Genomic DNA, 13859 nt, shown 5'->3' on the forward strand with positions numbered 1-13859 from the left:
GATCTCATTGTTCAGTTCCCACCTATGAGTGAGAACATGCGGTGTTTGGTTTTCTGTTCTTGCGATAGTTTGCTGAGAATGATGGTTTCCAGCTGCATCCATGTCCCTACAAAGGACACAAACTCATCCTTTTTTATGGCTGCATAGTATTCCATGGTGTATATGTGCCACATTTTCTTAATCCAGTCTGTCACTGATGGACATTTGGGTTGGTTCCAAGTCTTTGCTATTGTGAATATTGCTGCAATAAACATACGTGTGCATGTGTCTTTATAGCAGCATAATTTATAATCCTTTGGGTATATACCCAGTAATGGGATGGCTGGGTCATATGGTACTTCTAGTTCTAGATCCTTGAGGAATTGCCACACTGTTTTCCATAATGGTTGAACTAGTTTACAATCCCACCAACAGTGTAAAAGTCATTTTCTAAACTTTTCTGAATATCCTTGCTCAAAGCCTTGGTTTGTTGCCAGAAAAGGTCTCTGACTGTGATCGCATTTTTGTGTTATAGATTTTTTTCCGGAAAAATGTAATGCTGAATTAACTGTATAGTTATTTGGCAGCCTAAATATTTATTTTTATTTTTTAGTCACTTTGAATTAGGAGTCCCTGTAGGTTATAGAAATCTTTTAAACAGTGTTTTGACCTAGTCCTTCCCATGGTCCAGGGCATGCATGTGATTCAAACTTGCCCATACTCTGCAAAACAATCTAGCTTTAGAGTCTTTGATGGGGAAACAGAGACAAGAAGCCATTGAGTCAACAAGATGGAAATATGGAATATGAACACTAGAAAAGGGTCAAGTGCAGTACTTTGGGAGGCTGAGGCTGGAGGATTGCTTGAACCCAGGAGTTTGAGACCAGCCTGGGCAATATAGCAAGACCTCCATCTCTACAAAAATAAGATAAAATAATTATCTAGGTGTGGTGGCATGCACCTGTGGACCCAGCTACTTGAGGGGCTGAGGTGGGAGGATCACTGGAGCCCAGGAACCCAAGACTTCAGCAAGCTAGGACAGTGCCGCTGCACTCCAGCCTAGGCAACAGAGGGAGATCCTGTCTAAAAAAAAAGGAAAAAAGGAAGGAAGGAAAGAAGGAAGGAAGGAGGGAGGGAGGAGAGAGAGAGAGAGAGACAGAAGGAAAGGAAAGGGAAGGGAAGGGAAGAGAAGGGAAGGGAACTTTGGGGTCATCTGGACTAATCCCTTTAGTTTAAAATGAACGAAATAGAACCCAGAGGGATTAGATGACTTGCCCAATATTACACAGTTAGTCGCATAGATGAGACTGTAAATTTATGTTTATATTCATCAAACATTTATTGAGTTTTTGGAGTGACTGCCATGGGTGCAGCACTGTGCAAGATCCAGGGGAGACTTGATGAAAAAGTCAGATGCACCCCCTGCCCTTGTGAAGTTTATGCGTCCTAGCTGGAGAGGGAAACTAAACAGCCGGTTACCCTATTAATTACTTAATGGCAGGAGTATCCAGAGGTATGAAGGATGCTCCCGTTGAATCAGAAAGCAGACCTGAGATATCATGGGGGCCTCTTTGATAGGTCCTTACAGCATCTTTTAAAGAAAAAAATGAGTGCCCTGAGCAAACATCTTGAAAAAGAGAAGAAAAGGCCCAGCTTGTAATTATAGCAAATGCTATATGCTTGGCTATTTAATGGTATCCTAGAGCCCAGGTTAACCATGGCTTTCAGGCAGGGCAGTCATTTTTTCAGAGTAGTAATTAGGAGTACCTAAAATTTTAGAGTAGCTTTATTCAAGCACTCAATTTTAAAATTAGCATTTGGTTTCTTAAGTTTGTAGACAGCAGTGATGCTGATGTGCGTATATTAATATGTTCCCACAGTTTACAGATTTTACATTCTATATGTGAGTCTATTGCAAATTAATAAAGATCAATATAAAATTCTGCACAGAGTCCAGCAGTTGCACAAGAACAGGATAAAGGGATATGTATTTGAAGAATAACGTATGTAAGATCTGGTGGCTTTAGTTGAAGACATGAGTCAACAGAGCAATGTTGCTTCCAAGAAAGTGTTACATGAAGGTTTATGAACAGAAGTATTGGCATCAGTGAAGAAGCTCTTCCTCTACCCTGCATTTGTCAGCTTATCTGGAGAAGTATTCAACATTTCAGTGGCAGGCTGACCGAGGAGTGCACACGCAAATCATCCGTCCGTCCGTCCATCCATCCATCCATCCATCCATCCATCCATCCATCCATCCATCCATCCACTCATCTATCTTTCCAACTATTCATCTTTCCATCTATCCGTCCAATTATCCATCCATCCGTCCGTCCATCTGTCTGTCCGTCCATCCATCCATCCATTCATTTATTCACTCATGTTGTTTATTGTCCCCTTAACAGAATGGAAGCCTCCCTTAGAAGAGCAGGGTGGGGTGGGAAGTTGGGGGGATTGCTCACTGCTGTGTTCCTGGGGCCTAGAGCAGTACTTGACATGGCAGGCCCTGAATAAATTGTTGAATGACTGAATAGAATGAATGTGAGAATTTCAAATTCTGTCAGATGAGAAATACTTGAAAGAAGTGAACTTGTTGTAAAGAAAAGAAGTTTTATTGGAGCCACAAGAACTATCATTAGAGTTTTGAAGGCCTGTCACATGGAAGAGCAGAGGGCAGGGCCTTTTCTGTGTTTCTACAGTGGACAGGGCAAGGAGCAATGGATGAAAGCTGCAACAATGGCAGGAGTGGCAACAAGGCAGGTTTAGGAAGCCCTCATAATCTAATGACAACTGATCCTGGGAAAAGCTCACTCAAGGTGGATACAATCAAGCTTGGGTCAAAATTTCATAGTAAATACAAAAATAAATTTTTGATTTGGACTTTTATTTTGAAAAACAAAACTAAACATTAAGAAAATAAATTTATTTATTATATTAACACAGTTTTGATTATAATTTCAGCTGTAGGCTAATTCTGCAGTCAAATGCTTTACCACTGCACTATACCCTTTTTACAGGCTAATTCTAAAACCCCACAAGGACTAAATCAATTGTTGTTAGGTTTTGTACAGGAGGGGTTGAGTACATTTTTATGACATAATTTTTTGCTAAAACAATATAACATTTCTTTTTTTTTTTTTCCTGAGACGGAATCTTGCTCTGTCAGAGTCAGCTGGAGTGCAGTGGCATGATCTCGGCTCACTACAACCTCCGACTCCCTGATTCAAGGGATTCTGCTTCCTCAGCCTCCCAAGTAGCTGGGATTACAGACATGCACCACCACACCCAGCTAATTTTTGTATTTTCAGTAGAGATGGGGTTTCACCATGTTGGCCAGGATGGTCTCTGTCTCCTGACCTTGTGATCCGCCTGCCTTGGCCTCCCAAGGCGCTGGGATTACAGGCGTGAGCCACTGTGCCCAGACACAACATAACGTTTCTTAGTTCACATTTGGCTTTTTAAAACAGCGGTATTGAAATATGATTCACAACACATTTGACTTTTACAATTTTCTTAAGGCCTCCTCTTAACCACCATGTAATCTTATTCGATTTTGATTATTAGAAAGCATCTCTATCGGTTTTCTTCTGTCCAGTAGGTAACCTCTCCAACTGTCAGCAGCTTTACTTGTGATACTTTTCCAACATCACTTTCATCAACTTCAAAAAATTTCTCTTTTGCAAAATCTAGAATTACCCTGTAAAACCAAATCACATTGCATTCATAGTTTATTGTGGAGAAATCATAAATCTGGGAGAGACTAAGAAACAAAAATATGACTTGTTGGATGAAAATATGCATCAAGATTAAGCAAGCAGAGATGTTTAAGTAGGAACTGATTTCATTAATGAGCATTTTTTTGTTAGTAAATAATTTTATGTTATAAAACATTTACCTTCCCAATGTTACCATAACTATGGGAACTTGAAATAGGAATACTCAGAAAATGATAAGAATTAGGAGCCACTAACATGAGTTAAGTGTCCTAAGCTTCACTTCACCAAGCAAAGAATAAAAGGAATGAATATCCTGGCACATCTATAATTCATTCTATTTGGTAGACCAGTTGGGAAATTCTGCCATCAGTGATGGAATCCTGAGTTAAAACAATCTTGATGAGCTGGAACACTGGCCCCAGTCCAACGTATAACATTTGACTAAGTTAAGTGTTGAATTATTGCAATTAGGTCCCAAGCCTTGCCCACCACCTCCCCGCTCCAAGAAAAAAATAAAAATAAAACCCACCTCTACAGTCATAGCATGGCAAAGGGAAAGGCTTGGCTTCCACAGTTCACATGAAAAGGAGCTCAAGTTCTGAGGTGACCACATGCTCAGTATGAATCAGCGAGGGGCACAATTGCTCTAAGACGCATCTTGAGTTTCCCTTGGGAACAGTGGCCATACAGTAAGATATAACATCCTTTCTTGTATTATACACAAACTCCATTTACGCATCTGCAGTAGCTGTATGCGGGAGGTGGCGAGAGTAGGGAGTTAGTTTGAGGGTTTGTGGGAGGTACAGACAAGCCACAGCTATCTCCATGTGAGGCCTGCTTTGAAAGGTTAATGTATTGCTTTGTGCTTGTTTGCTTGGAAGGAGGGGACTCCGATCTGGGAAAAAGAGGAATTAAGCAAGCTATGGGCAGGGAAGGGGTGCAGTTAGTCCTCAGAGATACCTGGAGCCAAGGACTTGAACTCCATGGGGTTACCTCTCCACTTCTCATTTCTGTGTCTCCGAATATTGGCATCATTCTCTCTGATGAGTCATCTCCAAGAAGAATTACAGCCCCTAGGAGCTTCCATACCTCACATCTTCCAACTCCACGCCTAAGGAGGAACCAGTATTTATTCTCTCTGGCCCCAAATTTAAAAATCTCAGGGTAGGATCTAATTGGTCAGGTGCCTTACTCTAGGCTGATTAACTGTGGCCAGGAGTTTAGAGGACTATGATTGGTCCACTCTGGTAGCCTGGAGTGTGGGCTTTCTAAAAACTTGGCAGCTGCCATTCACACCACTTGGTGAATGTGGAGGGGTCAAGATTTTCCCAAAAGGAGTTTGCTGTTCTTATCAAGCAACGCGAAGATGAGCGATCTGGAAACGTACCTGGGCCTGAGGAGTAGAGGAAAGAACTGGGAGTGTATGCACTTTTGGGCTGGGCACAATCCCAGCACCTATAATCCCAGCACTTTGGGAGCCAAGGTGAATCGTTTGAGCCCAGGAGTCTAAGACTAGCCAGGAAAACATAGTCAGATCCCATCTCTACAAAAAAATAAAAAATTAGCTGGGCATGGTGGTGCACACCTATAGTCCCAGCTACTCAGGATGCTGAGGTGGGAGGATTACTTGAGCCCAGGAGGTCAAGGCTACAGTGAACTGTGATTGCACCACTGCACTTCTCTCCAGCCTGGGTGACAGAGCGAGACTTGGGGTGGGGTGGAACTGAGGCACAGAGGCTCAGCATTGTCAAATGACCTGCCCAAGGATACTCAACTGGTTAAAATCAAAAGTCCCAGGCCTCCAACACTGAACTCAAGAGTTTCATCCTCTATCCTTTGCTGTCTTCCTAAAGAAGAAAACATGTTTGAAGGTGATAATTACCTTCAAACATGTGAAGGACTCTTATGCGGAAGTAAGAACAGTGTTGTCTGAAGATGCCCTGGAGGGCAGATTAGGATTCCTGGACAGTAGTAACAGAAAACAGAATTCTACTAAATTTAAGGGAGAACATTGACACCGGAATGGCCGTGTCGGGCAGGGCTGGAGGCTGGAGCCTGGGCAGGGGGCTGCTGCATTCTTTCAGGGGAGAGGTGCTGTAGGCCTGAGCTGACCAGGGCCAGTGGGAAAGGAGAAGGAGGAACACTTTGGAGGGGTAAAAAGCAGACAGGACCAGCAGGACATGGTGCATGATTGTGGGGTAGAGGGAGGACGGAGAACTCAGTTGCTCGGATGAGTTCAGTTGCTAAGCGTGGAAGTTGCCTGCTATGGGACTGGCATGTACATAGAATCTGCAAAATAAGAAAGGGCTTTCAATGGGGTGGACAGTTGAAACTTCATGGAGAGGATGGCACTGAAAGAAAGGGTTGGATTTTAAGGGGCATCGGTAAGGATGAAAGGGAAAGACATCCCAGGACGAGGGAACTCCATGGGCAAGGCACAGGGAGAGGAAAGCACAGGATGCGTTTGCATTTGGGCTGAGAAGTGGCCTGAGTGGGATAGTGGGGAAAAATAATTATGAAGGTCATGTTGAGTCAGTGAAAGAAGAACCTTCAACATCAGGATGTGGTAAGAGCCTTACCCATCTTATCTCAGGGAGCCTTCTGTTGCCTGGGACAGCAATATGACCAAAATGGCATTTGGGGAAACTATGGAAATGGCCCAGCTAAAGGGCTGTCCCTCGTTCTTGAGTCAGTTAGATGTAGAGATAAGCACATCTAGATCCTACCTGTGTGAAAGATTGCGGGGGCGGGGTGGGGTAATGCGTATGTTAATTAGCCAGATCTAGCCAATTTACAATGCATGCATATTTTCTCTTCTTTCTTTCTTTCTTTTTTCTTTTTCTTTTTTTTTGAGACAGAGTCTTGCTCTATCACCCAGGCTGGAGTGCAGTGGCACGATCTCAGTTCACTGCACTCTCTGCCTCCTGGATTCAAGTGATTCTCCCGCCTCAGCCTCCTAAGTAGCTGGGACTACAGGCAAGTGCCACAACACCAGCTGATGTTTTTATGTGTAGTAGAGATGGGGTTTCACCATGTTGGCCAGGCTGGTCTCCAACTCCTGACCTCAAGTGATCCACCCACCTCGGGCTACCAAACTGCTGGGATTATAGGCGTGAGCCACCACGCCCAGCCTAATGTGTGCATATTTTTAAACATCATGGTGTACCTGATAAATATATGTAATTTTTATGTTTTAATTAGAAAATTAATTTTAGAGAGAAATGAAAGCCATGTTATAAACAGATTTTCTGAGGAATGTATCATAGTACATTTCCATGGGCTCGTATTTTATTGAGATAGTATCAAGTGCTGAGTTCCTGTGACATCTTATCCTTGCCCTTTGATTCTTATCACCAACCCCTTTACTGTCACTGTTTATGAACTATAGAGGGCTCAGGTGGTGTGTTTTTGCAAGGCCTCATCTTCATCCTGGGTGGGGAATGACGTTGGCTGGGAGGAGCAAAAGGCCCTGAAGTGCCTGTCGAATCAACAGTGAAAATGCCATGAGGTGCGCAAGGGCGGGTGGGTGAGTTGTTTGTCCCTAAATCTGCAATACCCCTCCGGCACATAAATATAATGTTGAAGAAGAAGAGTGCGCTTACTCTGCCAAGGCTTCTTCAAGGGAAATTTCCTATCCCCCACCCCTTCCTGCCTCCCCATCAGATTTGTTCCAAACCAGCTCTGTGAATAAGTCACCCTAACTAGCTTCCCAACCGTTGCCTACCCAGATGCCACTCCAGGTTCAGGCCTTAGGATACAGCAGGGACAGGGCTGATGGCAGAGAGGGATGGGCAGGCTCCATGTGCGTGTCATGAGGAGGAAGGATGAGCGGTGGTGAGTTCCATAGAGCCGGAAGGGAAGGAAGGGTGGGTCTAGTGTTTACATGCTTCCCTGAGTTGTGGAGGAAGTTAGTGCACAAGGTCTTTAATGCATGCATGAGGGTGGTTAGGACCTCAACGAATGGTGGCCTCCGAATTAGAAAGCAAGAGATATGTGTACGAGATTTAGGCGGGAAATTCAATGGGAAAAATAGAGAAAGCGGGACAAGAAGATAAGATTTTGAGCGTGGTGACTGGAAGAATGATGCCCCTGAGAGAAATGATAGTCTACAGGGGCAGCTAATTTTGGAGGAGGGTTGGGCATTCACTCTCAGGAGTGCTGATCTGGTAATGGTGACATAACCGAAAGTCACTGCAGAGTGGACATTTGGAAGTGTGAGATTGGCACTCATGGGGTGGGCCTGGACAAATGGATGTGTCCCTTAATTCACTATTTATCAAACACCCACCATGGACCAGGCTCTGTGCTAGGGATGCAAAATCAAAGAAGGCTCCAATTCATCCTTGAAAGGAGGAGATCTTCATCAGAGTCATCTAATAGAGATCAAGAGATCAGTTTCTAAACCACAGAGGGAAAGAGGAGTGTTCAAGGCAGTGGCTTTCAAAGGCAAGGCCTGGGCACACCCACCTCCGTCCATCCTGCCCTTCACAGGGCAGAGCAGGCCCATGTGGGATCCATGTTGAAATTTTACATATTTTTGCTGCAAATGTTACTGAACCAAGTTGGTTTGGGTTTGCATTCTAAATGTTGAGTGGAAGAGGTATGATGCACAGCTGCACATGCAGTCTGCAGGAACCTGACAGTTCTGTCTCTGGTATTTAATAGAGGATGGTTGGGGCATAAAGTAGTCCTAGTCAAGCAGCCGCACAATGCTGAGGGCTGACTGGGTGAATATCACGAAAGCTACGGGTGCTCTTGTGGATACTGTGAAATGCTGTTATGTCCTGAAGAGCCTGGGGGAAAATCTGTATCTTTTTTGTCTCTCTCCTTTATCCCACCGCCCAAGCCCATCCAACTCAAATTCTGTTACCTGTGGTTTCTCTTTGCTCTGGACTCCTGTGGAGTTCATTTGTGGGACACCCACGGGTAACACTTATTTATTGAATCATCTCTTGAATTCCAGTTTGGTTCCCGAGCTAGAGTGTGTAAGTCCGGTAGGAGCAGTTCCCACATATTATTATTCTGTGGGATTTTCCTTGTGCTTAGCACAGTGTGGGCTCTCAGAGATCTTAGTAAATGCTGTTTAGTTGGTTGGCTGTTGGGTTGAAGTCTTGGAGCACAGATATTTTAGTTAGTTCTCCGCTGAAGCAGCTTTGGAACAGAGTGATTAAATTACTCTCTTGTTAGGGTGACAGTCATTATCTGACACAAATATGCATTGACTGCCTACATCCTGAATTGTGAAGGAAAAAAATGCTTTCAGAACACTCATGATCTAAATAAAGCGTCAAATGCAGTTTCATATTTGCTTCAGGTGCTTCTGCTGCCCTCCCATTAATATGTATTTATTAAACACCCACTCCATGAATTTAGTGCAGAGTTGGTGCTATATGGGACGTGGCAGAGGGATTACAGATTCTGTAGCAAAGACAGGCCCTGCTGTCCAGGGTCTCAGGAGCTCAGCTAGTGCGTGGGCATTAGTCTGTTGGTGGCTAGTTTCAGCATCTGGGACTTACTACTCAGCAGGGATGGGCACACATGTCATCCCTGCAGACGCCTCCATGCTCTGCCCTGTGTTGTCAGAATTAACTCTTTAGTTCCCTACTGCTGCATCGGATCAGGACTTGAGGACATGGACCCTGAATGTGAAGGAACTCAGTTGGTCAAACCTGCAAGTCTAAGATTCAGACCAGGGCAGGCCAGAACTCTAATACTGGCTGTAGTCATAGGCTTCATTTCAGTTATGGGTAAAATGCAGTGAAAATGCCCACCTCGCAGGGCTGTGGGAGATGTAACTGAGATGGTGAATGGAGACACATCTCCCCTCTTTCCTTGTCACCACCTTCCTCACTCAGGGCTCCTGTCCGCTATTTCATTAGCATTGGCTACCAGCCCAGCTATGGCTCCAGGGGCTGTGGGCAGTTGAAGATGGTTTGCGTCGTTTCTTGCCCAACCACAGCCTGGCTACCTCTGCTCCTCCTAGCTTTGTGGACCTGAACAATGAAGTCCCAGGATGGGGGAGATTTGGAGGTACTCTCTCTTTGCCTATTTCACACCAGCGGTGGGTTTGTGACCACTGGAATGACCACTCCCAAACCATGCAAGAATCATTTTAGATTTGACACTGGTTATCTAAGGAACTCTAAAAAAGAAAATCACAACATAAATAACTCACAAGTGAATTTTGTGGCTTTCGTAGACATATTTATTTATATTTTTCAAAAGCAGTAAGTTTACAGAAGATACCCAAAACATTCTTTGCTTCCTTCCACCACAAAAGCCACACATCGGCATCATTGCTAGGAGGCTGTGTTGGGGAGATTGTGATCTTCCTACTGATCTTTTTTTTTTTGAGGCAGAGTCTCACTCTGTCACCCAGGCTGGAGTGCAGTGGCCCAATCTCAGCTCACTGCAAGCTCCGCCTCCTGGGCTCACGCCATTCTCCTGCCTCCGCCTCCTGAGTAGCTGGGACTACAGGTGCCCACCACCACACCAGGCTAATTTTTTGTATTTTTAGTAGAGACGGGGTTTTACTGTGTTAGCCAGGATGGTCTCAATCTCCTGACCTCGTGATCCACCCGCCTCTGCCTCCCAAAGTGCTGTTATTACAGGCGTGAGCCACTGCGCCCAGCCATGATCTTCCTACTGATCTTTAAAAAAAGCAAACACAAATGAAAAACCAAGAATCTGGTGTTGGTTGCAATGCATGTATTGGTTCAACTCTTACAAAAGGATTTTATCCTTATCTTCAGCTTGTCTTGTTAATTGGCAACATGGCGTATCTATCAGAGAGTGCCGCCTCAACTGCTCTGATCTTTAATTTCTGTGATCTTATTTAGCTTTTCCATTGTTGATGAGTTCTTGGTGAAGTTTTTTTAAAATTTCAATATGGAATATTTGGTTGGCTCTTATCTTTTCCAACGATTTGGAAGGTGCCCATTCTGTCTTAAGTTCTGCCAATTGCACCTCAAAGTTTTTCTTAAGATTGCCAGCACAGGTTCATTGGTCTTTGAATGCACTGGGATGTTCTTTCTGATTATTTCTGCAAACTCTCTCCAGTAACTCAGTGGCATAGGTCTGCCTGTCCCCTGGCAGCGTGGTCCAGGCTGCCTTGTACAGTGGAACACGTTGTACAGCACAGCCTGTCTGCTCCCAGATCAGACTTTGTTGGTGAATCAAGGCATCTTGTCTCACTGAGCTGGGCCTTGGTCTCAGCACAAGCCTCGCTCAGGGGATGGCCATCCACTGCCGTTCCACTAGATTTGGCACCCGGGAGGAAACCAGCATCCCATCCCTGGGCTAGCGTTTTTCTTGTATATATTATCCCACTTAATATGCAAGTCTTCTCACTTCTGGGCATGTAAGATACTTTGGCAACTATTTGGAAATAACCCCCTCCTTGCTCACATTGCCTAACTAGCTATGCCAATAGTCTTTAATAAAAAAGAATGGCTGAGAAGCTTTAGGAATGACTTCTCTTTGCTCTACACAATGCCTAACTGTTAAGAGCATTTAGGGGAGTTTTCTTTGTCATTTGGGGTGGAATTCAGCCCTGTCTCCTAAGTGGCAGAGTGGCACTGGAACTTAGGGCGTTTTCAGAAATCTCAAAATAAATGCCCTGTGGTGAGGCCTACCAGGTCTTTAATAATAAAAGTGGTAGACTATTGGCCATCAGTCTAATTCAAGTGTCCAGACTGGAGTTATTAAAATGAGTAGCACAACCATGTGACCAGCATTACTTCCTATATATAGACACAATCTTGAATGTTTATTCAGAGGAAATGGGTTACAATTTCCCTGACATTTGGGCATAAAACATCTGCCATCCTATGAATTAGAAAAGTAATGAGGTCTTGGATGATGTGTCACTTATCTTTATTAAATGCAGCTCTCAGCACGTGGTAGCATCTAGTGCTCAATAAATGGTTGATGAATGAATTAAATGAATGGACTATCACTACATCACAGTTTGGCTGTAAATATATAGGATTAAATGATTTGGCTTGTGGAAAATGACTTGATTTTATTATCTCAACTTTCAATACAACTGAATTGCCCAGTTTCTGGGATTGTAAGTAGCAAGGGAATGAGATGTATAGGAGTGATGAGATGCGTGGGTGTTCATTAATTTGTTAGTGGGATTAGTGTCATAAGTAGATTTTTTTTTGTTAGTACATTTTCTGAAAGGTGTTTTTTCTTACCTTTTTCTAAATCTGAAATACATTTCCAACATCTCTGAATATTCAAAGCCTCTCTTACAGCATTGTGCTCATAGAATGAGAAACATTTAGACTTCTTGGATGAGGATTCATCTGTTTTATCTGTGGCGTACTCTCCTTACAGTTGCCTATTCTCACATAGTCTTAGCCAGTTCAGCAACTGAATAATTCCTCTTGGATGATGAGGTGAATTCCAGAAATTTTGGGGGATTCGTCAATTACACAGTGAACATTCCAGCCTTGTTTTGTTTCGTTTTAGACATGATGCAGACATCCTTTAGAAATTAACAGAATTGTGTGCCCTGGCTTGCAGTTGTTATCTCAGGGCACTTTTAAGTTCTGGTTTTGACAGTTTTGACAGAAGCGTTGTTCAATTCTAAACACTGGACCAAATCCTGGAGACTTGTGCAATGATGGCCACCATTAGGGGGAATAAGTGTGTGTTGCTAAGTGTCTAGAAACCACTTCAAATACCTGTTTTAAGAATCTTGCTACGGTCTGTTTAAATGTAGTTTTTTTCAAAATACATTTTTAATGGTTATCTTCTGAATAGCTTGGATTTGCAATTGAAGAGGAAAGCAGCTCTTTTAAAAAAAAAGTAGATTACATCAGAGATGGAAAAGTTGTATCTAATTCTGTGTGATGGTTGCTATGGTGATGATTGAATGTAAATTTCAGTTTATGGAAAACCCTGTTAAGGTTTTGATTAGAGACCAGAGGTGGAGCTTGGGGTCAGTTGGTGAAGTGGCTAAAAAGCATTTATTAATGGGGCGAAAAGAAAAAAGAATGACGAGGTCACATGCAGCTGGCTCCACACCCAGGTATCAGTCGGCACAGGCTTATCTCTTCATGGGGAGACGGTACAAATTAGAGCAGGGAAGGAAGAAAGGTGCTTCTCTTTTCCCTTGATTTCTTCCTTGAGGAAACGGAAGAAGGGACAGCTTCCTTGGAGAGAAGGCAGCTCTTGCAAAGGTGAACTCCCATGTGCCAGTGTCATTGGTTTGAAGCAGGCATTTGGCACGTGGGAAAGGAGCTGCAAGCATCAGATGCAGGAGCTGGACTCAGCCATCTTGATACCCTCCAGTCACGATTCCCATCCTTTGAGTACCTGCTCTTCTCAGCAAGAAGGAAAGAAAAAAAAAAATCAGCAGAGGAGTTATAACATCGAGTTACCCTAAAGCTTCAATCGTTAGAATTGTAAATCGACCTAGAGAGCAGGCTTTGCCTCTTAAGCCATTTAATCTAAGAAGGGACACTTAAGGATCAGGAGTAACTGATCTATGAACAGGTGTTTGTTTATCGAAATCTTACTCTGTAGTGCTAGCTACTTCATTCTCTAGTATTTGTGTGTAGTTGCTCTAATAGTGCACCCCCCTTGTTTCTCTCTCTCTGTGTGTGTATATATATATGTGTGTGTGTGTGTGTGTGTATATATATATATATATATATATATATGTGCATATTTTTTAAAGACCATAAGAGTGAGAAAGTATACCAATGACTTTTCATTAACCACATCTATAGAAACCTGGATCCTTAAGTCCCTGAACAAAATGTGGTCATCACTGCCCTCCTGGGTAATTGCATACAGGCATATTCTCTCTGTGATACCGGCACTCAGCATAATTTTGAGTGGCCGGGCGCGGTGGCTCAAGCCTATAATCCCAGCACTTTGGGAGGCCGAGACGGGTGGATCACGAGGTCAGGAGATCGAGACCATCCTAGCTAACACGGTGAAACCCCGTCTCTACTAAAAAATACGAAAAAAAAAACTAGCCGGGCGAGGTGGTGGGCGCCTGTAGTCCCAGCTACTCGGGAGGCTGAGGCAGGATAATGGCGTGAACCCGGGAGGCGGAGCTTGCAGTGAGCCGAGATCTCGCCACGCACTCCAGCCTGGGCGACAGAGCAAGACTCCATATCAAAAAAAAAAAAAAAAAAAAAAAAA

At 43.6% G+C, this 13859-nt stretch overlaps 1 protein-coding gene across 8 annotated transcripts in view; it reads left to right on the forward strand.

Annotated features, from left to right (window-relative positions):
- The window catches only part of PIK3AP1 (phosphoinositide-3-kinase adaptor protein 1), a 126599-nt gene that overhangs the window by 24827 nt on the left and 87913 nt on the right, over positions 1-13859 (forward strand). The window lies entirely within an intron of this gene.

This window comes from Papio anubis, chromosome 11 (assembly GCF_008728515.1).
Source record: "Papio anubis isolate 15944 chromosome 11, Panubis1.0, whole genome shotgun sequence".
Classification (NCBI taxonomy): Eukaryota; Metazoa; Chordata; class Mammalia; order Primates; family Cercopithecidae; genus Papio; species Papio anubis.